Source organism: Pipistrellus kuhlii, unplaced genomic scaffold, assembly GCF_014108245.1.
Source record: "Pipistrellus kuhlii isolate mPipKuh1 unplaced genomic scaffold, mPipKuh1.p scaffold_m20_p_9, whole genome shotgun sequence".
In the NCBI taxonomy this organism is placed as follows: domain Eukaryota; kingdom Metazoa; phylum Chordata; class Mammalia; order Chiroptera; family Vespertilionidae; genus Pipistrellus; species Pipistrellus kuhlii.
In genome coordinates this window covers 31,856,134-31,882,136 of record NW_023425595.1, presented here as the reverse complement: position 1 = coordinate 31,882,136, position 26,003 = coordinate 31,856,134, and the positions used below count along the sequence as shown (strand labels likewise).

Genomic DNA, 26,003 nt, shown 5'->3' with positions numbered 1-26,003 from the left:
GTTCACATACACTGTGTTGTGAATGAGGCCACACTTCCCTAATTGTGCAACAGTGCACTATTGTGGCTCTGGTTAAAGGAAGGGAAGTAAAGTTATTTAAACACTGACTATATGCCTCAGGCTAGGTGGTTTATATTCTTTACTTCATCTAATTTCCCTAGTAATGCTCTGAGGTAAATACTAATGTCTCATTTATTGAAGAGAAAACTAAAGGTTCGATGAAGCTAGTAAGTGTGGCTTAGGTCTGACTCTAAGGGCCATGCCTCTCTTCCACTGCTATCTGTTTCCCAACGTGGTTTTAGACTTCAGTTCTTGTGTGTCATCTTGTTTCCATGGCTTCTCTGGCCTTGTTTACTTTGACTTGTCTGCCTGGCCTCTCTGTGTCAATAACCCAAGGATTCTCAGCATGGCTGGGGTTCAGAAATGTGTCCGACTAGAGTCATTTTTTTCCCATCTGAAATTTATTTTTGTACTTAGCATGAGACAACACTATAACCATAGCTAAAGTAATTTTTAAAGCACCAGTCAGCTCTGATTTATTGGACTGCCTTTTTTACTTTTGCTCCCACAGCATCCGCATGGGGACAGAAGCTGGAGATGGCTCACTAGAAATGAGTTGGAGTGAAAAAGGCATTGGATATGGGTTTAGGGGGTGAGTGAGATTCCCTCAGCAGTTCAAAGTTGCATGTCTACTAAGGTTGGACCTTTGTAAATTAGTACTTAATGTCCCTTTTCCAGAGACTTAAGGTTCTCATTTCTCTTTTTCAGTAGAAGACTTGCTTCTTCAGTTGGGGATTCTGGAGCTACTGACCTTAGAGTAGGGGGAGGTAGATGGTTGTGTACAACTACCTGTGTACCTCCATAAGCTGAAACAAGATTCTCTTATATAATTCAATGTATTGTGTGTCTTTAAGGCCTCATAGCCTTTCAAACATGCTTGGCAGTAGCTGACTTCCAGAGAGAACAGTGTCCTGCTCTATAGATGTTATCTTTGCCTGCTCTGCCTTACCTTGCCCTTCACCTCCCAGTTCTCTTCTAAGCCCCTGGGCCTGACACAGGGAATGAGTAGGAGGAAATGCAAGAAATGAGTTACTACAGGCATCATGAATCCTTAATTCTCAGGTTTGGCCCTGTGGGGCAATGGAAGGTGAGAAAATGGAAATGAACCCTGTCCCTGTAATAGCAGCTGGAAAGGAAAGGATCTCCTCCAGATTATTACTGCTATCACTGTTGCTGTAGTAGCTGCAGCAGCGAGGCGGTTCCTTTATTGCATTCTGGATCTAAGAATCAATTCTAAATTAGCTCACTTGGCTCACCCTGAGATTTATCTTATGGCTGAGAGCCTGAAACAAGTCCTTTTACACTTGTTTTTTCTACCATCTTCACATAACAGATTGTGGGATTGTTTATTCATATCCCTTCGTTTTATAGAGGAGGAAACAGGTTCACATTGGGCATGGGTCTAGTAAAGTCAGCTGAGGCTAGAACCTGGTCTTCCAATTCCTTGCATAGTACTCTCTTCACTATACATTGCTCTCTCATCCCAATCTCCTTTTTCTATTTGTAATTTCTGTAATTTGTGAACTCGGCGAAGGTGAGACAGTCAGGAAATGATACATTTCCCTCTCTCGCCCTACTTCCTGCATAAGCTAGGCACAGTAGACATTCAGGTAAAACTTAGTGAAGGACTAATAAAAATCAAAGCTGGCCCTGGAAGACCTCATGGTTAAAGCCAGAAGAAGACTAAAGAAAGCAGATCCCTCTCTGTTTCACTGGAATATTTAGTTTTGGTGATGATTCCTGTGGTTTGGCTTTCCCTTTGTTGAGCACAACCCTGGCTGGAGCTTGGAATGGGTATGGTTTGTGACACTGGTGTTATATCTGGTGAAAGCCAGGTCTGTAATGAAACTTCTGGGAAAATTCGACATCTGGGCTAGCTGCCTTGGATCTTCAGATCCCTTCCTTGATTTCAGCAGCAATCAGAGGACACAAACATTGTGTGCAGCATTGCAAATTCCATTACAAATAGATAAATAACATTTGCTGAGTACTTAGTATGTTTTCTGGAACTATTTTAGTTCCAGAAATTCTTTTAATCCTCGCAATGTTCCCTGAGTAGTTACTATGAATTTGTTTTTACTTTTTAATTGACTATTGAGATATAATTTGCATGTAGTAAAATGCGTTTATTTTAAGTGTTCAGTTTGAGTTTTGACAAGTATCTATACACCTGTGTAACCTCTTCCCTGCAATCAAGATGTACAACATTTCCATCAGTAGGTACTTTTGTTATCCTCGTTCTGCAGAGGGGAAAACTGAGCTACAGAGGAGTTAAAGTGATTTGCCCAAGGTCTCATGGCTAATAAGTGATAGAACCAGGATCTGAACCCAGGTTGCCTGAGTCCAGAGCCCTTCTTATTATTCTTCTTTTATATAAATATATTTTATTGATTTTTTTTTATGGAGAGGAAGGAAGAGGGATAGTTCCCTATAAATTGTGGAGATTAAGCCCTTATTGGAGATAACATTGGCAAATATGTTCTCCCATGCAGTGGGCTTTCTTGTTGTTTTGTTGATGATTTCTTTTGCTGTTCAGAAGCTTTTTATTTTGATGTAGTTCCATTTGTTTATTATTTAAAATAGTTTTATGTTTTGTTTTGTTTTAATTTCAGAGAGAGGAAAGGAGATGGAAAGAGAGCTAGAAACATCAATGATGAGAGAGAATCATTGATTGGCTGCCTCCTGTACATCTCCTAGTGGGAACTGAGCCTCAGTGGAATTGACCTGTGACTTCTTGGTTCATAGGTTGATGCTCCATGTATACACACCATGTATTTTTAATTTTCTTCTTTGGTTTCCTTATTGACCCAATAGTTGTTCGTTGCCATGTTGTTTGATCTCCACGTATTTGTGATTTTTCTAGTTTTCTTCTTATAATTGATGTTTTAAATTTTTTAAAGTATTACATGTCTCCTTCCACCCCCCTCCCCCTGCCCCGATTAACACCCAGGCACTCCCACCCCAGAGGGCAAGCCTCTATTACTCCAGTGTCTGTGTCCATTGGTCATGCTAATATGCATGCATACAACTTCTTTGGTTGATCTCTAACCCCCTGTCCCCTGCCTTCTCCCTGAGGTTAGATGGTCTGCTCAGTGCCACCTTGTCTCTGGATCCATTTTTGTACATCAGTTTATGTTAATCATTGTATCTCACATACGAGTGAGATCATGTGATATTTATCTTTCTCCGACTGGCTTATTTCGCTTAGCATAATGCTCTCCAGTTCCATCCATGCTATTGCTGTCAATTTCTCTCTTTAGATCTGTTAATAGTTGCTTTATATATTTTAGTGCTTCCATGCTGGGTGCATATATATAAATATTATATCTTCTTAATGGGTTGTTCCCTTTATAATGATCTAATATCCATCTTTGCCTCTTACTACCTTTTTCTGCTTAAAGTTTGCTTTCTCTGGTATAAGTATGTCTACACCTGCTTTCTTTTGGCTACCACTTACTTGGAGTATCATCTTCCACCCATTTATTTTGAGCCTGTGTTTGTCTTTAGAGCTGAGATGAGTCTCCTGCAGGCAGCATATAGTTGGGTCTTGTTTTTTAATCCATCCAGCCACTCTGTGTCTTTTGATTGGTGAGTTTATTTCATTTACACTTAGGGTAAATATTGATATATGAAGGCTTACTATTGCCATTTAATCTTTAGTTTTCTATTTGCTTCATAGCACCATTATTTCTTTTTTTCTTATGTTTCTGTTTGCCATTTTAGTTTGGTGGTTTTCTATGATGTTTTTCCCCCTCTTTTCATATTTTGTGTCTCTTCTCTAGATTTTTGTTTTTGGTTACCATGTGATTCATATAACACATCTCATAGACAAAATAGTACTTTTTCTGATGATAGCATTTCATATGCCTATATAAATTTCATCTTTTCCCTCTTGCCCTTTCATGTTTTTGTTGTCACACATATTGCACCTTTTTTATGTTATGAGTTTGTTACCCAGTGAATAGTTATAGTTATTTTTAGGTGTTTTTTTTTCCTATTTAACCTTTATGCCAAATTTTAGTGATTAACACCCTAATTTGAAATTTTATGATTCTATCTGTACATTTATCAGAATGCTCAAGATTTTGTATATTTTTGGTTTTCCATTTGTTTTCTTTGTAGAAGAGCTCCCTTAAACACTTATAAGGCATGGTCTAGTGGTGAACTTTCTCTGTTTTTGTTTGTCAGGGAAAACCTTTATTTCTCTTTCATATCTGAAGGAAAACTTTGCTAGATAGAGTATTTCTGGCTGGTGGTTTTTATCTTTCAACATTTTGATTATATCATTTCACTCTCTCCTGGACTATAGAGTTTCTGCTGAGAACTCTGCTAATAGCCTAATGGGGGTACCTTTGTACCATAATGGGGGTACTCTCATTTTTTTCCTGGCTAACTTTATTTTTTTTTTTTTTAAATCATTGACGTTTGACAGTTTTAATGTAATCTAGCTTGGAGAAGGTCTTTTTATATTGGATAATTAGGTTTTCTATTAGCTTCATGGATTTTGTATACCCAGTTCTTTCCCCTGGATTGGGAATTTTTCAGTTACTTCTTTAAGCTTTCTTCTCTTTTCTCCCTCTCTTTTTCTTCCGGGATACCCATTATCCCAATGTTGCTTTTTCTAATGGAGTTGGATAGTTCTTAGAGAGATTTTGTTTTGTTTTGTTATGATAATGGTTCTCTCTTCCACTATTTCTAGAGTTATTTTTTAAAATATACATATTTTTATTAATTTTAGAGAAGGAGAGATAGAAACAATGATGAGAGAGAATCACTGATTGGCTGCTTCCTACATGCCCACTACTGGTAATTGAGCCTACTAACCCTGGCATGTACCCTTGACCAGAATTGAACCCGGACCCTTCAGTCTGTAAGCCAAAGCTCTTTCCATTGAGCCAAAATGGCTAGAACTATTTCTAGATTTCTATTTTCCATATGGTCTACTCTATTTCCAATGCTTTTTAATGCATTCTTCATCTCATTTTTTGAGTTCTTCAGTTCCAGGATTTCTGCTTTGTTGTTGTTGTTTTTTGAGTTTTAATCTCTATGGTAAAGTACCATGTTTTTCTGTGTATAAGGCTTTTTTCCCCCCCTCTAAAATCATTAGACTGAAAATCAAAGGGCATCTTATACACTGAAGTCAGCTGAGGAGGGAGCTGTGTGCAGGTGCATAACTGCCCATACCTTGTCAAACAGTCTTCCTCCAATCATGAGCCTTTTTGTTACTGACATCAGTTGATTCCATAATTGGAGGTGGAAGTGGAGAGTGCCCAGATGCAACAGGGACCCAAACCCGAGCATTCTGAATCCATACAGATGTCAAAAAATAAAACGATAAATACCTGTAAGCGATTGTCTTACTCTGCAAAATTCAAATTGAATATAATCAGCTATGCAAAAGAGCAGGGAAATAGAGCTGCAGAGAGACTATTTGGACCTCCTCCCGCTGAGTGTATGATCAGACAGTGGAGAAAACAGGAAGAACAACACCTTAAGATGCCAAAAAAAAGGAGAAGGCCTTAAGAGGAAACCCAACAAAATATTTAAAATATTGATATCTTAATTTTGGGTTGGAAAGTGGGGAGTGTCTTATACATGAAAAAAATATGGTACTACTACTGTTCATTAATTTATTCCATTGAACTTTCTTTTTGAATTTTCTTGAAGCTCATTGAGTTTTATTTTTTTTTTATGATAGCTGTTTGAAATCTCTACTAGTTAGATTGCAGTCTTCCATGACTTTAAGTTTAGTTTCTAGAGAACTGTCATTTTCCTTTTTAAGGATGCTATGTTACTGTAATTTTTCATGATGCTTGATGAATAATTATTCTGCTGGCACATTTGAAGTAGTGACCACTTTTTTGAATTGCCTCTGGTTATGTTGATAGCTAGCGCTTTCCACCCTCCACTGCCTTTGCTAGTGGCGTTGCTGGTGACCTTGTTGCCACTGCTTGTGCCTCCCAGGGCACTTGTCAGTGTCACCTAGTCACAGGCACCACCACTGTCCTTGACACTTCTGATCTCAGGTATTACTGCTCTGCCTGGAGTCGCTGTCTCAGACACTGCCATGTTTCCTAGTTGCTCTGGACTTGGGAACCATGCCTTAGTTTTTTTTATCTGAAAAATGGAGGTGATAGTAATGATAACTTGATAGGTTTATTGTGAGTACTAATGCAATAACAAATAGAAAGTGGTTAGAATAGTGCCTGACACACAGTGTTACAAAAATGGTAGCTTGCTATTATTATTTAAATGAAAGAAAGCTTTTATAAAACTGTCTGTGTCCTTACTGATGAACTCTAATTTTTTTAAATGCTGATGCATTAACTGAGGGATTGACACCTGGTCTTTGAAGACTTTCATTATAGGTAATGAAGAATTAATCAACATAGTGAGTAAGGTAAGGCCTGCATAAAGTGGTGATAAACAAGATCTGATTGGGAGGCAGGATGAATGAGAGGAAGTAGAATTGGCACTGGGCTCCTGAGATAGGGTGTGTCCATGTTAAATCATCAACAATAGTACATTTGTTGCATTTAGAGGTAATTCCGGGTAGGATTAGGGATTGGGCAGCCTTGTCAAAGAACTTGAGTTCTGGTGAGAGAAACGCAGCAATACACACTCATCTGTGCTGTCATAGGAAAAGCATCGCTGCATATTTTTTGAGAGGATACTTGTTGCCCAAATAAAATAGTGTGATCATTCAGAATTATAGGAGACCAGAAAGTCCCCTTAGAGGAGGCATTAGATTGTGCTTAAAGGTAGGGTAGAATTTGATCATTGGGGGACTGCATGGAAGTGAGAATGGGTATAGTGTATGATTAAGTTAGTAGCTACACTTCAACCCAGTTTCTCTATTCCAGAGCAGTGCTTCTTAAATGGTCATTATAATATCTAGATTGGATGCAACAGTCTCATTATGTGAACTGTATAAGCAGCCCTCATTTCCGGAGAAGAGTGGTCTATGGTGCTTGGGTAGCACATTGCCAGCTTTTTTGCCGATTTCCAAATCCCACAGGGCCAGGTTGAGCTGCCAGCTACTCTCTTTCATTTGGATTGTACTTCAGGGAAGAGCCTGAAAACCTGCTTATCTACCTTCTTTCAAGTGCTGCTTGTACTGTGTGCCTACACTGGGCTTAGCTGGAACATGAGTTTGGTGATGGGTGGTTAGGGTGGCAGGGACTACTGGATTTTGGGAATCCATTGAATGGACTGTGGTTTGGCAGGAACTATTTGCTTTACTTTGTGTTTGTGCATCATTAAAGGACTTTTGTCCTCTTCTTTGGCCAGCTCAAGGTTAAACTACTAAAAGTCGCATTTGAACTGGAACATTTCTCATTTTAACTGGCTTTAAGTATTAAGACCATTAATGGTTGTATCACTTGCTGAACTCTTTGTTAGATAAGGATGCTTTGGCTGCTGTGGGAGCCAGTTTGCAAGGCAAGAAGCAGAAGTGTGTGAGGGCAAGATAGAGAAATCTCTAGTGGAGTTGTAATCTTATACTCAGAACATTGGGTCTGTATGAATGCAAGGTAGAGCTAGGTCCATTACCGAGTTTGATGGACTTTACCTGGAGCATATGCCTCAGAGGGATAATATCATTTAAAAAAAATAATAGTTCATCACTTTTTAAAGAGAGAGGAAAGGATAGGGAGAGAGAGAAATACTGATGTGAGAGCAGAACATCGATAGGCTGCTTCCTGGATATCACCAACTGGGGATTGAGTCCATAATCAGGGCACATGCCCTGACTGAGAATTGAACCAGCAATCTTTTGGTACATGGTATGATGCCCGAATAACTGAGCCACCAGCTTATTTTCAGTTCACAGATCTTTAAATGGCAATTAAGGAAAAGAGAGGAATGCTGAAAAAGGAATGAAGAGGTGAAACACCCTGTGAGGGGAGAATATTTCATAACATCTTAAGTTTGGGCAATAATATCATTTTTAAAGCAACCAGGGATATTTATATATTTATATATTTATATATTTATATTTATGTATATATTTTATCCCAAGGAATCTCTTCTGCTAGGAACCCAGGACTCTTTAGTTTACCCTTAGAGACCACTCCAACCCTGTTTGTGCAGGCTGAGTATTCTAGCATTCAGATATCCCATATTCCCTAAGGCCAAGCCAATAGTATCTTCTCTGGGAGACAAGAGAAGAGAGAATTAATCATCTTGCTTCCACAGAACTTGGCATTTCCTTGTGTTCTGATTACTGTCTTCTCCACTAGTAGGTTAAACCTCCCCCCCCCCCCAATGCTATTGTGCTTTAATAAAAAGAAATATATTATGTATTTATTAGTGAACATAGCTTTTTCCAAAAGAGCCACATGCCAATTCCAGTTCCCCTCAAAAATAAAAAATCTTGAGGAGAGATCAACCAAAGGACTTATATGCATGCATATAGGCCTAACCAATGGACACAGACAACAGGGGGGTAAGGGCATGAGCGGGGGGTGGAGAGGAGATGGGGTATAATGTGGAAATAAGGACACATGTAATAACTTAATCGATAAAGAAATTAAAAATGATAAGATACTTATGAATTAGACTGGGCCTTAAATCTAATGATTGTTGTCCTTAGAAGAAGAAAATTTGGACAAAAATCCACAGATACATAAGGAAGAAGGCCATATGAAGACAGAGGCAGATATTGGAATGATATGTTTATAAGCCAAGAAACACCAAAGAAGCTAGAAGAGACAAAGAAGGATCTTCAGCTAGCTCCTTTAGACAGCTAGCTGTCAATACCTAGATTTCAGACATATACCCTCCAGAACTGTGATAGAATAAATATCCATGTTTTAAGCCACCTAAAAAAATAAAAATAAATCTTATGGAATATATGGAAAAATACAACAAAGAACAAACACAACTTTCCTTCATTCCTCCCCTCCATTTATCTCCCATAGTCATATTAGTAAGACCTGCAGCAAACAAATTATATATGAAGTTCACATAAATAATAGAAGCAAATGAATTAGTTGAAAAATGGCTCCATCTTTAACAAGGAATCACAAACTAAAAGGTAAAAAAAAAGTCATTATATATTTTAAAATTTTTATTGATTTCAGAGAAGAAGGGAGAGGGAGGGGGAGAGAGAGAAACATCAATGCTGAGAATCATTGATTCGCTGACTTCTGCATGCCCCACACTGGGATTGAGCCTACAACCTGTGCATATGCCCTGACTGGGAATTGAACTGTGATGATCTGGTTCATAGGTCAGTGTTCAACCACTGAGCCACACTGGCCTGGCTAAAAGGTAAGCTTTATGAAAGCAGGTTTTTTAATTTTTAATTTTTTAATTTTATTGTTTTTTGTTTGTTTTTAAAAAATATATTTTATTGATTTTTTACAGAGAGTAAGAGAAGGGATAGAGAGTTAGAAACATCGATGAGAGAGAAACATCGATCAGCTGCCTCTTGCACCACCCCTACTGGGGATGTGCCCATAACCAAGGTACATGTCCTTGACTGGAATCGAACCCGGGACCTTTCATTCCGCAGGCCGACACTCTTATCTACCGAGCCAAACCGGTCTTGGCAGGTTTTATTTTTTTTAAATTGTGTGGTTCTAATATAAGTTGTACACAAAATGAACATCAATAATGACTGAGTGAGTTAATGGAAGAATTTTAGTACTTTTCCTTATTAGAAATTCAAGATCCCACCTGAGTTAATTTGGTGGGTAAACCTCAGGCGTGGACCAAATTTGATGTCTTCTGTACAGACTTATAAGATGGTATGAATTGTTCTCACCTCATAGAATTCCCCCTCGCCATTCCTTTTCAGCATTTCACTCTTTTCCTTAATTGCCATTTAAAGATCTGTGTACTGAGAATGAGCTGGTGGAATGGAATGTTTCCCTAAGGACATGGTGTCTAATGGATGCCAAGGCTTTGTGGTTGATCAACACACTGACTATAAGTCATTGACTTTGAAGCATCAAGGAAGGATGCATGAGTATATGTAAGCAGAGTTTGGTTTGTGTACACGTGTGGTGAGGGGTGAAGAGGGAAGTAGAAATGGGAGTGATGGTAAGATGAAAGGAGAATGGTCAGAGAAATCTAGAGTTTTGCACTCTTCTTCAATATCATGTTTGGGATTTTTCCTCTTTATAATGAGTCAGAGCAGTCTAGTAGAAAGAGCAAAAGTCAAGAAATTAATTTTCTTATGTCATCAACTCCCTGGCCACCTAGGAAAAACCATTGCTGCTCTATTGGTCTTATTTTCCTCATTTATTAAGTAGGATCAGTAATATCTACCCTCTCTGACTCCTTTGACTGTTGTGAGGATTTGTGAGATGTTGGATGCAAAAGCCTTCCTGTTTTGACTACTATGGTTTTGTAATATAGTTTGATATTGGATAATGTGATTCCTCTAACTTTGTTCTTCTTTCTCAAGATTGCTGTGAGTATTCAGGGTCTTTTATGGTTCCATATAAATCTTTGGAATATTTGTTCTAGTTCTGTGAAATATACCATTGATATCTTGATAGGAATTGCATTGAATCTATAGATTGCTCTGGATAGAATGGACATTTTAATTATGTTAATTCTTCTTACACAAGAACATGGTATATGCTTCCACTTATTTGTATCTTCTTTAATTTCTTTCTTCAGTGTCTTATAATTTTCTGAGTACAAGTCTTTTACATACTTGGCTAAATTTATTTTTAGGTATTTTTTATGCAATTGTAAATGGGATTTTTTTTTATAGCAAAGCTGGAGATTTATTGAAGAACAAGTATAGAGTTCCACATGGGGAGAGGAAAAGAGTCCCACAGAATGGACTTCCACGTGGGGAGGGGAAAGGGTCCCCTGGGATTGTTTTCTTATTCTCCCTTTCTAATAGTTCATTACTAGTTGGTCCGAAGGTTGTGGGTTATTGTTAAGCTAATAGTTCATTATTGATGTATAAAAATGTAACTGATTTCTGGGTATTCATTTTGTATCCTTCTACTTTATTGAATTAATTTATCAGTTCTAGTATTTTTTGTTTGGAATATTTGGGATTCTCTATATACAGTATCATGTCATCTGCAAGTAATAACAGTTTTACGTCTTCCTTTTAAATTATTATAGGATGCCTTTTTATTATTTTCTTCTTGTCTGATTGCTGTAGTTAGGACTCCCAGTATTGAATGCAGCCATCCTTCCCTTGTTCCCGATCTTAAAAGGAAACTTATAGTTTTTGCCCATTGCTTATAATGTTGGTTGTGGGTTAAGATTTCTTAAATGAAATTTAAGTTTGACTACTAAATCTGCCATATACAGATACTAACTTTTTGACTGTGCCCAAGAGACTTGTGTTTTCTGAGCCCCAGTTTCTAAATATGTTAAATAGGAATCATAATCTTTATCTTACAGGGCTGATGCGAGAATTGAATATATATTAAATTCTAGGTGTTGTGTAAATGTAGTTCCCCTCCATACTTGCCAGCTGTGTGTATGTGGGGCCCAGAAATCTAATTCCTATAGTACCCCCATAGTAGCCTGCTGATTACTAAGTTGCTTCTGAGGTGATGTTTTCTGGATATTTGGGTGTAGGACAGAAGGAAGGTAGTACCTTAGGATTTCCCTTAGTGTTTCCAGCCTTTTCTATCTGCTTGCCCTGCTTGCTCTTTCTCGAGTCTAAGTTTTTAGAATAGCCAGAATTTTTTTCTTCTTCTGACTCTTAGTTTTACCAAAGTGTCTCAATCATCCAGAACACTTTTGTTTTGGCTCGTTTAAGCTTGCTCTGTTTGGACCTTGTCATTCTTCATTAGCTGTTAGTACATCCTGCTTTCTTTCAGTTTCCTAACCTGTTGTACTTTTTCCAAGGCCAAAATAGCCCCCATATGGTCTAAGGTAAATCACTTTATCTGGTTGATTTTAACCAGTGAGAAGCACACTGGCCTTCAAGGTAGAAGAAGTGAATTTCAGTGCTGGCTCTGCCATTGTCTAATTGTGTGACCTTGTGTACTAGTAAGTCTATTTCCCTCTCTGGATATCAGACTTCCTAGCATTAAATTAAAGGATTTGACCAAGTAGGTGGTTTCTAAGGGTCCCTAAATTCTAAGTTTGGACAAGTCATTTTTTTGGGAGGTACTTAGCTTCCTCATCTGTAACGCCTAAGCAATTGTACTGAATAATTTATAAAGTCTCTTCTAGGCCTGAATATTTTCTCTTTTTTCCTCTTTTACATTTTTATTTTATTTTTAAAAATTACTTTATTGATTAAAGTATCACATATTTGTCCTTATTTCCCCCCCCCCCTTCCCGTCCCAAACCCCTCCCCACACATGTCCTTTGTTGTTCATGACCACTGGTTAGGCTCATATGCATGTGCACAAGTCCTTTGGTTGATCTCTCTAACAACTATTTTATTTCACCCTATAAATATTAGTGGAAATGATTATTTGCCTTCTTGAGTAGGCCCTGAACATTCCTGGTGCTAGGCTGCATTTTTAGATATCAAAACCCCAGTTCCCCACATCATAGGTACAAGATATCTCAAACAAGTCTTGTTGTAGTGAGAGGGCAGCTGCTATTGGCCAAGTCTCTGTCCTATTTGAGCTGGGCATGGGAAGCTAAGCAGCCATGGGGGCAGGAGACCTCCCTCAGCAGGGCTGACGGTTCAGGCCTCTGCAAAGTTGTGGCGGGTGAAGGTCTGTGCCCCACCTCTGTTGACCCCCAAGTTCTCTCCTGATGACTCCTCTGCAACTGTGCTGTCTAGGTTTCCTACCTCCCCCCAACCTCCCCACCCCCTTCTGTTTTGTATTGCTTTCTGGAGCATTTCTGCGACAGTTAACAGCTGTGGACAGGAAACCCTTGAACACTTCTAACTTGGCAAAGGTTGCTGCTGCCTCTGAACCTTATCCCAGCCCATTTCCTGTGTTTACAGCATTTGGGTTTTTCACTTAGTGACATGCCTGACTGGTCCTACTTCAGTTCTCTCTCCATGGGTTGGTGTAGTGTATATAAAAATGAGCTTCAATTTGGAAATTGGGAGGTGGTTTTCAGACTCCATTCAGCTTTGTGACCTTAGGCAAGTGATTTCCCTCTCAGAGTTCAGTATCTTCATCTGTAAAACCAGAGAGTTTAACTAGTGAGTCTTTCTGGCTCTGATATTACAGGATATGAATATTTACATTTCCCACCCCCGAAGGATTCTTTGTTTCTTTGGCATATTCTACCCTGAGAGGGGATCCAGTGCTCCCTTTGCATTTCCTACATGGGAAAAAATAAAAGGAAGAAAGGAAGCCGAACAGCTACCCCAGGTCCAGATTGGCAGCAGAGAGGAGTTGAGGTTAAGAGTTGGTACGATTGAATTCCCCAACAAATCAGGTGGACACCAGTATGCAATTATTCTTATGACTCTGGAGACAGACAATATCCCAGTTCCAGCCCTGCATTCACCATATATGATACTTGAGCAAGTCACTTAATGTACCTAGACCTTAGTTTCCTTCTTCTAAATTAGGGATAATGAAAGTACTAACTATACAAAGTCATAAAAGAGACAACAGATGAAGAAGTCCCAGCATGGTTCCTGACCTATTTATCTCGCCTTTCTTACTTAGACAGTTATAATGTTCTTTATTCTATTCTTGTTGAGATAGCAGGAGGATACTCAAGTCCCACTCCAGTGTAGCTAACAGGCTAGCTGGGGACGGAATTCAATTATGGTTAGAAGAAACCTTATGAGGTGGTGTTTGGACCAGACTCTGCTCAGTGCTCTGACCTCCAAGGGGAAGACTCCTGAGGCCTGGAGTGGTTAATGAAGGTTTCCTGGTGAAAGGTTCCCTGGCTCTTGAAGGGTCAGCGAGTCTTAAACATGAGGAACTGAAGGAAGAGTAATTCTAGGAAACCATCTACCTTTTATCAACTCAGGTGCTTTGTATAGGTCAGTTTCACATACATCTCTTCCCCCTCTCTTCATCTAGGCAGCTACTATCCAAGAGACTTATCCCCTTTCTTCTTAAAATTTGAAGACAAAAAAATTTAAGATAAGGGGAAAATATAACATTTATTCAGAAAAAAATGGTTTTACTTTAATCAATGTGGGCTAGAAAGTTTGCTTTTGTAATCTTAGATGCTTAGAAAACTAATATTATGCCACAATTTTACATATAAAGAAACAGTGCCTCCCAAAGGTTAAACAACTTTTTCAGCAAAATATTAATAAGTTACAATGACAAATCAAAGAAGCCCTACATAATAATTGAGTATGGCCAGTTTAGAAGATATGTTCATTTTAGTAGTTCTCAGCTGAGTTTGTTCACCCAAGTTCTCAGTAATCTATAATTGAGTTTTTCTGTGCTTAAGATGGCAACCTTATTCCTGGCTCTTACCTATACTTACCTTTTGCTATTAGCAGTAATTCCCAATTCTCTAGATTCCAGTTCTACCACTGACTCCAATTTTACCTCCCTACACCAACCATAGATTCCTTCTTTTACCAAATATTTAACAAGCACCTGCTCTATGTCATACTAGAGATGGATAAAAATATAAGTTCCTGCTGGATTTTCCAATATAGTGGTTAAACAGACAGTTACAACAAAAACTACTTGATAGTAATTGAACACTTATTGTGTGTAGTGCTCCATTAGAAATACTGTATATGTATTAACTAATTTCATTATTTTTAAAAAACATTTCATTCTTATAATTCTATGAGGTAGGTACTATTTTCTCCTTATTTTAAAGAAAATGAAACAGAGGCATAGAGAGGTTAAGTAATTGGTCTAAGTTGTGATAAGAGAGAATCTTAGGGACTATAAGAGCACAGAAGAAGGGCTCCTAATCTAACTCTAATCCTAGGAGTCAGTATAGAGAAGACTTGTTGGAGGAATTTAAAAAAGCCCAAGTAGAATCTTGAAATTTGAGTAGGAATTAGTTAGACTTAGAATGGGGCAAGGATACTGCAGTCAGTGGGAGCATTATGTACAAAGCCACAAAGTGAGCCTTACTATATATCGAATTGAAAGAAGTTGAGTGAGTGACATGGAGTAAGACTAGAGAACTTGGTAAGGACTACTCTTGAAAGCTTTGTATGCTTTGCTATATGATATTCTTTATATAGGCCAATGGTTCCCAATCTGGGGAATGAGAAGCCCTAAAAGGTGGGGCAGGGCAGGGGGATCCTTGAAGGATGTTTCATGAATCCATATTATTTCCTCAATCAATCTTTTCTTTTTTTTTTAGTCCTCACCCAAGGACATGCAGAGCGAGGGGAAGGGGGGAGCATTGATGTGAGAGAAATGTCGATCAGTTGCTTTATCTACACTCCCTGACTGGGGATCAAACCTGAAACCCAGCTTTGTGCCCTGACCTAGAATCAAACTGGCAACTTTTCAGTGCATGGAATGATGCTCAACCAACTGAGCTACTCAGGTTCAACTCAATCAAACATTTTTAAATCAGTGGAACCTAAAAATACAACTATTATGTGGAGCCATTTTGAATTCCTCATTGAAAAATGTTAGGAATTACTGTTATAGGAATTTGGGATCCCTGCAAAGAGATTTTTAAAGTTAAAATTTTTGTTAAAAAAGGACATATGTAATGCTTTCAACGATAAAGATTTTTTTTAAATTTGTTGTTGAGATAGATAATTGTAGATTTACATGCAGTTTAAAGAAATAATTCAGAGAAATCTGCCAAAACCGGTTTGGCTCAGTGGATAGAGCGTCGGCCTGCGGACTGAAAGGTCCCAGGTTCAATTCGGTCAAGGGCATGTACCTTGGTTGTGGGCACATCCCAAGTAGGGGTTGTGCAGGAGGCAGCTGATCAATGATTCTCTCTCATTGATGTTTTTAACTTTCTATCTCTCTCTTTCTCTCTGTAAAAAATTAATAAAATATATTTTTAAAAAACAATTCAGAGAAATTATAGGGATATTGTGCAAAGTTTCCTTCACAGTAACATTTTGAAAACCTGTAGTAGACTGTCACACCAGAATACTGACATTGAAAGAAAATCCACCAATCTTGTTCATATTTCCTCAGTTTTACTGTACTCATGTGTATATATGTATGAGTGTAAGTTCTGTTCTAATGCACAAAGATCCTTACCCTTTTATAACCATACCCTTTCCCCCTTCCCCCTTTCCTGTGCCTAACATTTCTAAAAGCTTATCCTTTAAAAAATTCTACCTAATACAAGAGTAATATGCAGATTAACCATATTCCAATACACCCACAAACCATGCCTACGAGCCAGTCAAGAGCAATTATTCAAATTAACCCAACCCATCTAGCTGCGGCCACGAAGAGAGCAGGAGGCTTGGGTTTCTTCAGCAATGGCTGGCACAGGCCTCGGCTTAAGGCTACAAAGTTTTAATTATAGAAGATAAATAAATCCCAGATATCAGGGCCTTTGCTTGGATCACCAAGGGGTGGCCAGCCTGTAAACCCCCACAGGCCCCTCACCCAGGCTGCCCCACCTCCAAGTGAACCCCCACTCTGATCTGGAACACCCTTCAGGGCAAACCAGCTGTCCCCCACCCATGCACCAGGCCTCTACCCTATCTAATAAAAGAGTAATATGCAAATTGACCATCACTCCAACACACAAGATGACTACCCCCATTTGGTCAAAGATGGCTGCCTCCATATAGACACAAAATAGTCGCCATAAGATGGCCAGCAGGGGAGGGCAGTTGGCGGGGACAAAGCCTGTAAGGGAGGGCCATTGGGTGCAATCAAGCCTGCAGGAGAGGGCAGGTAGGTGTGACCAGGCCAGCAGAGGAGGGAAGTTGGGGGCAAACATGCTGGCAGGGGAGCAGTTAGGCATCAGTCAGGCTGTCAGGGGAGTGGTTAGGGGTGATCTGGCTGACAGGCAGAAGCAGTTAGGGGCTATCAGGAAAGCAGATTGGTGAGCAGTTGGGAGCCAGCAGTCCTGGATTGTGAAGAGGTCCCAGATTGGAGAGGGTTCAGGCTGGGATGAGGGACACACACCCCCATGCAAGAATTTCGTGCACTTGGCCTCTAGTATGTTATATAAATGGAATCATAGAGTATGTAATTTTTGGGGATTGGCTCTTTTTTTCTCAGCATAATTCCCTGGAAGTTCATCCATGTAGTTATGTGTATTATTCCTTGGCTCCATTTTGTTGCTGAGTAGTATTTCATTGTACATAAGTACCAGAGTTTAAATAACCATTTTCATGTTGATTAGACATATGGATTGATTCCAGTTTTTGGCTATTCCAGTTTTTGGCTATTGATTCCAGTTCACATAAAGCATCTGTGAACATTTATGTACAGGTTTTTGTGTGAACCTGTGAAGAATTTTATTCAGGAGAATGGTCTACTCAGATTTGAATTTTAGAAAAATTATATCAACTGCTTTGAGAGAAACTAGAGCAGAGACTGGGAGATCAGTGAGGAATTCAGTTATAGTAAACCCAGGTAAGATGTATTGAGACTTGAATTTAGTTCTCTGTGAGCTGGAATATGCTTTGACATAGAGGCCTTTCCTCAGAAATCACATAATGCTTGTGCAGATGAGCAATCACGGTTGGGGAAGTTGGGCTGTAAGGAGGTCTAGGCACACTTCATTCTTGATAGTCCCCATTCAGGAGAGACACTCTGCTGCCATAGCTGAGAATTGAATTAGGTAAGGAAGGGCTGCCCACTTAGTTCTTGGAATGCTCATCCCTACTGCAAGGTTTCCCAATAGATGTTCTTGATTATCTTCTCTTAAGAAAAGAAGAAGGGCCCTAACTGGTTTGGTTCAATGGACAGAGTGTCACCCTGTGGACTCAAGGATCCCAGGTTTGATTCCGATCAAGGGCATATTCCTTGGTTACGGGCACATCCCCAGTAGAAGGTGTGCAGGAGGCAACTTATTGATGTTTCTCTCTCATCGATGTTTTTAACTCTATCTTTCTCCTTTCCTCTCTGTAAAAAATCAATAAGATATATTAAAAAAGAAAGAAAAGAAAAGAAGAAAGGGGATCAGTTATCTTCCTTGTATTGTTTGAATGGAGGCTTATGTGGGACAGAAAGATGATAAGCTCTCTTCTAGTTCTGGTCTCTTTTGGAGCCCAAGAATGTGTTCTCTAGTCAGCTAGCCAGCAATGGGCCTGGGATACTTGAAGATGACCTCTTGTTGCTATAGAAACTGGAATCTACATTGTTTTTACACCACCCACCACCCCCACCACCACCACCCCGCAGTGCTGTGCCTGGCTCCTCAGTGTTTATATATTCAAGGCATTTATCACTGTGCTCTTAGGGCTGCTGTGATCAGGACTGACCGTTGGGAGCCAGCACCTCTAGAAGGGTATAATTCTAGAGGGCCCACTAATTGGTTCAAAGTCTCCATCTAGGCAAGGGCTTGGGTGCCCACCCCACTACTTTTAGGAAACTTTTCCCAGCAGAAAAGTTTTGAGTTGTCTGTAGTAATTATTTTTTGGCCATCTCAATCCCTGACAAGTGCTGGCCAGAACACAAGAATGTTTGGGTTAGGCGCCAGGTCAGAGAATTTAGGGTAGCTTTTGAACAAGTATGTGTTGATTTAATTTTTCTTGGGCTGTTACAGTTCTTGGCTCAAAGAGCTTTAGACTATAAAGACGTGTGGTGTATGGGACCCCAAGGCTGAGAAAGCATATCTTCAAAATCTTTACGCAGCTTTCAGTTGTCCTTTGACCAGATATTATTGTGTTGCCCAGCACTGGGCTAGACACAGAAGACCACCAGAAAAATCAGCCTCCTCTTGCTATAGTTGGGAAGATAAGACTCCCAGGGAAAGCAAAGAATAGAGAAATGACAAATGACTAATATTTTTATAGGGCTTTGCTGTATTTACAGGCCTTTACTGGTTTTTCAAATAAAATTAATCCTCAGGAGTAGATAGGATATAGGAAAGTTGGAATTCAGAGATCCACATTTACCATTTTTGCAGTTCAGCATGTATTTTAATAGTTAGGTGTTAGGGGTAGAGGGGAAGTTGAGTGGAGGCCAGAGATGTATGTCTTACTTTTTTTGTATTCCCAGTGTCTTTGGCTAGTTCAGCCATAGCTAGTTCAGAGTTCAGCAAATGAGTGTTGACATGAAACATGTGAACACTGAACTGGAAGTGAGACACTTTTCAGTCTATCAGGAAGGTTATAATAGTAAAAGGGCAGGCAAATGGGCTGTTAAGCAGATGGACAAGAGTCCAAAGCCCCGCAGGAGACTCAAGAGGAGAGTTGGGGGGTCAGAACAGCTAGAAGGCCCCTGCACCAAAAGCCTGAAGTACTGAGGTGGTGGAGACTAACTTTAGGAATTAGCCACTTTCTCCTCGAAGGAGGCTTCTTGTGAGATTCAAGTTTGAAGAAAAGAATAGTGAGAGGAGCAAAAAAGTAGAAATGGGACACAACGGGAGTGGTTGAGGTTAAAACCTTTTCTTCCCTGGTAGAACTGATAATTTCTTCATCTTTTCTAGCAGATTGTTTTGTGCATTCATTCATTCATTCACTCATTAAGCCAGTATTTACCAATTTTATGCTTGGCAGGGCAGATTTTGGTGGTGCCATACTAGGCTCTGGGGCATAGTGTGAGTCAAACTTAGTCCTTGCTGTTTTCTGAGTGGGTATGAGAATTAATATAAGAGTATGAACAAAGTACTTTGGACCTTCCAACAGTAAATGATTAACTCTGCTAGGAGAAAGAAGAGATTTGAACATGAGGAAAAGGACTTTGTGGTTTTGCCTGCCAGTGGTTACATGGTCTGCAATCCATGGGAGTCACTAAGATCTTTTCAAGGGTCCAGAAACTCAAAGCCATTTTAATAATAATGCTCAGATGCTATTTATTGAATACTTTTTTCACTGTGTGTACATTTGCAATGATGGTGCAAAGTAATTAGTAGGTAACACTGCTGACACCTTAACAGGAATCAAAGCAGTGGCAGAAAACTGCACTAGTAATCGTATTCCTCACTTTCACGGTACTCTCTTTTTAAAGAAGTTTTTAATAAAGAAGTAAAAATTTATTAATTTTATTGATTCATATGAATGTTTCTTTAGTATTCTGTGATGAAACAGGAAGTTATGCATATTCTCCTGCCTGTAGAAGTTTGAAGTTTATCTCAAGGAAAAGTATTTGTGTGGCTGAGACCGGTTTGGCTCAATGGATAGAACCTCGGCTTGGGGACTGGAGGGTCCCGGGTTCGATTCCGGTCAAGGGCATGTACCTTGATTGCGGGCATATCCCCAGGGTGGGGTGTGCAAGAGGCAGCTGATCAATGACTCTCTCTCATCGATGTTTCTAACTCTCTATCTGTCCCCCTTCCTCTCTGTACAAAATCAATAAAATATAAAAAATAAAAAAAGAAAAGAAAAGTATTTGTGTGATTGAGTTGTAAATTGAATTACCTCCTTTTTTTTCTTTTTTTTTTTTTCCGGGGAATATTATTTTTACTTTAAACTAACACAGACAGTCCTAGCCAGTTTGGCTCAGTGGATAGAGCGTCGGCCTGTGGATTGATGGGTCCCAGGTTCGATCCCAGTGAAGGGCTCGTGCAGAAGGCAGCCACTTGATGTGTCTCTCTCACATTGATATTTCTCTCCCTTCCACTCTCTTTCAAAAAAAAAATCAATGGAAAAATATCCTCAGTGAGGATTAGCAAAAATAAAGATAAACATAAAGTATAACACAGAAAACTATAATTACTCAAACTTATGTATTTGGCAGACATTTTCTTGAAAATGAAGGAAGTGAGTCTGTTACTTTAATGAAAATAACTGGTAATATTTGTTGTCAATGCTAAAATTTCAGCTTTTATTTTTAAGAAAAATCTGCCACTGTGAATTTGACAGCTTCCCCAGATTTAAAGCATTTCATATTAAATCAGTGGTGATGCCGAAACTGGGTTAGCTCAATGGATAGAGCGTCGGCTTGGGGACTGACTGAAGGGAACTGGGTTCGATTCCGGTCAAGGGCATGTACCTTGGTTGCGGGCATATCCCCAGTAGGGGGTGTGCAAGAGGCAGCTGATCGATGACTCTCTCTTCATCGATGTTTCTAACTATCTCTCTCCCTTCCTCTCTGTACAAAATAAATAAAATATATTAAAAAAATAAATCAGTGGTGATATTAATATTTGTGATTATTTTGATAATGTATAAATGAAATGTGTCAAATGAGCTCTGCCTAAACTCATTAAATCAGTAGTTACCTCCTCCACTCACCCTAGGATATGTTTTTAGATTTTAGAGAAAAAGAAAAGGGGAGTGAGAGAGAGAGAAAAAATTGATTGGCTGCCTCCTGTATGTGCCCCTGCATCCTAGGTATGTGCCCTAATCAGGAATTTAACCCACAGCCTTTTTTCTTTTTGGTGTATAGGAATGATGCTCCAGCCAGCTGAGCCACCTGGCCAAGGCTTGAATCAGTAATTTCTTTCTTTCTTTTTTTTTTTTGAATCAGTAATTTCTAAACGACAAGTGCATCATGTTATAAAATCATACATGGATAAAAAGATCTGTTAAAAGTGCAAGAGAGGCCAATGGATTTTAATGTAATAGAGTACAAAAAGTTCATTCATATAGTTTCAGATTTTGCACTGCAGCGAATCTTTAATAAATCTACTACTTGTTGAATTTTGGTGTAGTATCAGAGAAGAATGTCCACAATTATATGAAAGGTTATTAAAATACTCTTGCCTCTTCTTACTATGTATCTATGTTTTGATCTTCAATCAAAACAGCACATTGAATGAGGAAACAGATATAATAAGACTGCAGCTGTCTTCTAGTAAGCCAGACAGTAAAGAGATTTGCAAAAATATAAAACAGTTCCACCCTTCTCATGATTTCTTTCCAGAAAACAATTATTTTTAAAAAAATGCATTTATATTAACATATAGGAGAAATATTGTTTTAAAATGAATTAATTGCTAAATATTAGAATTTGTGTTTTAATTTCTAATATGGTACATATCAAAGAGTTTTGGGTTTAAAAAATTTAACCTCCCCCCCAAAAAAAATTACAAAACCTGGTTCTATGCTATTTTCTCTACATAGAATTATTCTCTTTTTTTTTGCCTAGAAAATCCTACATATAATTGTAGAATTGGTATTTAGTTATTTATTCAAAAGACATTTACTGAGCATATATCAAGAATTATTTTTTTGCTTACTACTTGGGATATGGTCCTAAGCTCTTAAAAGAAATCATAGTCTGAGAGGAAAACAACTTAAATAGACAACTGCAACAGACTGTGATAAATGTTACCAATGGTAGACATATAAATGTTGTGGGAGTCAGAGTCACTTGCTATCTCACCCAGAACATATGAATGATCGATTTAATTGGACTGTACTTCTTGTATTTGACTTTTCATGATCTCACAGGGAAAATGGCTGAAGTTAGCAGAAGATGAGAATTGCTCTTGGAGGAAAGTAGGAAACTACAAATGTATTGAATGTCAGCTTTATGCAGGCCCTCTGCTAGGTGTGTTTTTTTATTTCTTGTTTTTTAATCCTTACCCGAGGATATTTTTTCCATTGATTTTTAAAGAGTGGAAGAGAGAGGGAAAGACAGAGAGAAATATCTATGTGAGAGAAACTTAGTGATTGGTTGCCTCCTTCATGAGTCCCAACCAGGGTCCGGGAGGAGCCTGCAACCCAGGTTTGTGCCCTTAGCTGGAATTAAACCCAGGAACCTTCTGGCCCATGGACCAATCCACCATCCACTGAGCCAAACTGGTTAGAGCTAGGTGTTTTTATTTTTTAAATAATATTATTGCTTTTATGATTTTAGAGAGGGGAGAGAGAGAGACAGACAGACAGACATTGATGTGAGAGAGAAACATGGATTGAAGATAGAGCCTGGAAACTGGATAGGTGTCTTGACTGGGAATTGAACCAGCAACCTTTTGGTGCATGGGGCCAATGCTCAACCAACTGAGCCACACTGGGCAGAGCCCTCTGCTAGATGTTTTAACAAATGTGGTCTTAATTCTTACAAAAAAACCTTATGGAACAGAAATAATTATCCTCATTTTGCAAATGAGATATTGGAGACTTAGAATTTAAACAACTTGTCCAATATAATATGGTTGTAACTGATGAAGCTGGGATTTTGACATATGTATTCTGACTCTGAGTGTAGGGCTCCATTGCCATAATAATGTATTATTAAATTGGTGGATCTGCTAAGGTATTTCCAGATGGCTCTGGGAAACTTGCCAGATTGGAATGCATAAAAGAAAATAGAAAAGGTCTCAGGAAAGAGAGATAGCTTAGGAAATCCTTGGTTGGAGTTATTTGTGAATTTTGGCTGAATCATGCTTTCTTCTGGACAGGATTCTACAGCCATATGGGATATCAAGATTTTATACTCTCTTATCTTCAATCCCTTTAATCCTTCTCTATGCCAGATGATGCCAGCAGTAAAGGTCACCTGTCAGTTTGATCAAGTTACAAACCAGAGCCTGTTGTTTGAAGTATAAACTTCTTGGACTTTTTGTATATAGGCTTTTGGGAAAGGGGCCGGCTGACTCCAAGTGCCTACCCTGGAGACCTCCAGGCCCTTGAGCTTAGTAAACTATTTCTATTATTTTAAAAAGCCTATTAGAAGTTGTGCTTGACTTAGGATAAACCTGTATATGGATGCAGGCTAATGAAAGATTGGGTCAGAAATCTGTCAATTGAGTGTGGTTCAGGTGTGCTACCAATGGTTTTATAAACAAGTGTTAGCAAACTATGACCCAGGGGTCAAATCCAGCCCACAGCTTGTTTTTGTAAATAATGTTTTGTTGGAACACAGCTAAACTAATTTACTTTTGTTTTGTCCATAGCTGCTTTAGTGCTCAATGATAGAGCTAAGTAGTTGCAACAGAAACTCTATGGCCCTTAAATCCTAAATTGTCTATTGACTGGCCTTTTACAGAAAATGTTTCCTGACCTGTAGAGTAATCTTGATTCTATTATGGCACTTAGCACATAGCATTTTAATCGCCTATCTCCCTCACTTTTATAATTTAGCTCCTTGAGAGCAAAGGTGAGATATAATTCATATCTTTATACCCCATGCTGATTACAGAGCCTGACACATGAAGAGCACTCAATAAATGCACATATCATATGCTGATCAAAAAACTCTGATGGGCAATTATATGTGTCTTTCAGTAACATAGAAACAGGAATAAGGGAGTGAAAGTATTATATTGATTGTGCTAATTTTAGTGCTGTGTACTTTATCTATAAACTAGTCATTATTTATTGCTTTATTGCAATTGTTTTGGAAGAGTAGGATAGGAATCCATAAATTAAAAAATCATGCCAAGAGCTCTTGTTGGTGAGGAAGTGAGAAACAACGCCTTAACATTTGGCTACATTCTACTCTTCCCATTAGTACCCACTACTCCTTTCTCCCCGCCTCCCCTCCTTACTCCAACTTGGCAGGACAAATGTAGAAGAACATATGGTTACATGGATACTATTATATATGCATACTATTTGTATGCATGCTATTTGTATGCATACTATTTTGTTTGCATATATTTATCTTACTTTTTTCTTTTATTAAGTCATTTCTTCAGTGTACTACTTCTCACCAGTATTACCATTTGTGGCTTCTAGAAGATGAAACCGACCTAAAGCTATCTGGTCACTTTGGCATAAAGGCAATTAGGTGAAGTGCTGGCCTGGGAATCAGCAGATGGGTTCTTTCTGTGGTTCTTCAGTTGCCTTTGACTTTGGACATACCAGTTAATTTCTGTGAACTTCAGTATTCAACATATTTTTATTAAATCACATCTGGGACATATAAAAGTTTTTTATTTATACCCCTTTCCTGTTTTGAAAAGGATTTGAGCAACTAGCAAGTGATAGGGAAATGGCCTATCTTGTCACTGTTCGACCAGCAGACAAGAAAATGATTGAATGGACTAGTGTTCAGGTCTTAGATCAGTGCCTGCTAGAAGTCTTTGCAGTAGCTTTTTTACCCTGTCTTTGCTTTCTCTCCTGAGAGCGTCTTCTGTTACCTGGGAAGTTTGGGTCTTTCTTCCAACCTCTTTGGAGGTGTCTGAAGAATATTTTGTCTAGAAAGTAGTAATCAAGGTCAGGATCAAAGGAAAAAGGAATTTTAGAATTTGGGAATTGGAAGAAATACTAGAAACTGTAATTAAAATGTTTTGTTTTGTTTTAAATAATGAACTTGAGGCCTGGAGAAAGGAAGTCACCACCCTAGAATCACATTGTAGAGCTAAGACTAGTTTCCAGATTCTTCCTGCTGTATGCTGTAAGTCAGGCTAGGTGTTTTCCAGGTTTGTAAGAGATGATTAGGTGTCATAAAGGAACTAGGGTAGCTTAGGCTGTTGTTCTGGTTTTACTTCTGCAGGACTGACTGTGGGTGATGGTAGACAGAGGGAGCTGCATCTCAGACTTTCCAAATTTTCATATCAGATATGCTTTGGACTTTAGATGTCTGATAGATAGATACTTGCTGAATATAACTGTGGGAAGGCCTATGGTGTGAAGGATTTCTCCAGTTAGCCGTTTTATGTCCCAGTAGTGACAAAGTGAACTAAAAGGAAACTACATATTATTTTGGCATTGGAATGAATTAGTGTTTTCCTGTTTCTAGAAAAATTGTATTAATTTACATTTGTTTATTGATTGAATAAAAATATTTGAATATGTATTTCTTTGATTACTAGTGATGCTAAACTTTTCTCTATGTTCACTGACTATTTGTATTTTCTCTCATTTATATATATTTTTTCTTCTGAGTTACCTAATCATGTTCTAGATCCCAGTGTATTCCTAGTCCTATGCTTGACTTCCCTGCAAAGGAACTATTAGGATGATAAAGCTTTGTCCTTAAATGGGGGAGCTCAGCACATCCTTGGGGAGGCAGTTAAAGGCTAGATGAAGCACTTTTCTCTCTATATAAATAGCCAGTTAAGTGGCTATATGAGGAGTCAGATGCTAGAAGCTAAGGACAGAGACAGGT

At 38.7% G+C, this 26,003-nt stretch overlaps 1 protein-coding gene across 13 annotated transcripts in view; it reads left to right on the top strand.

Annotated features, from left to right (window-relative positions):
- Window positions 1-26,003, top strand: part of STIM1 (stromal interaction molecule 1) — a 169,305-nt gene that overhangs the window by 65,824 nt on the left and 77,478 nt on the right. The window lies entirely within an intron of this gene.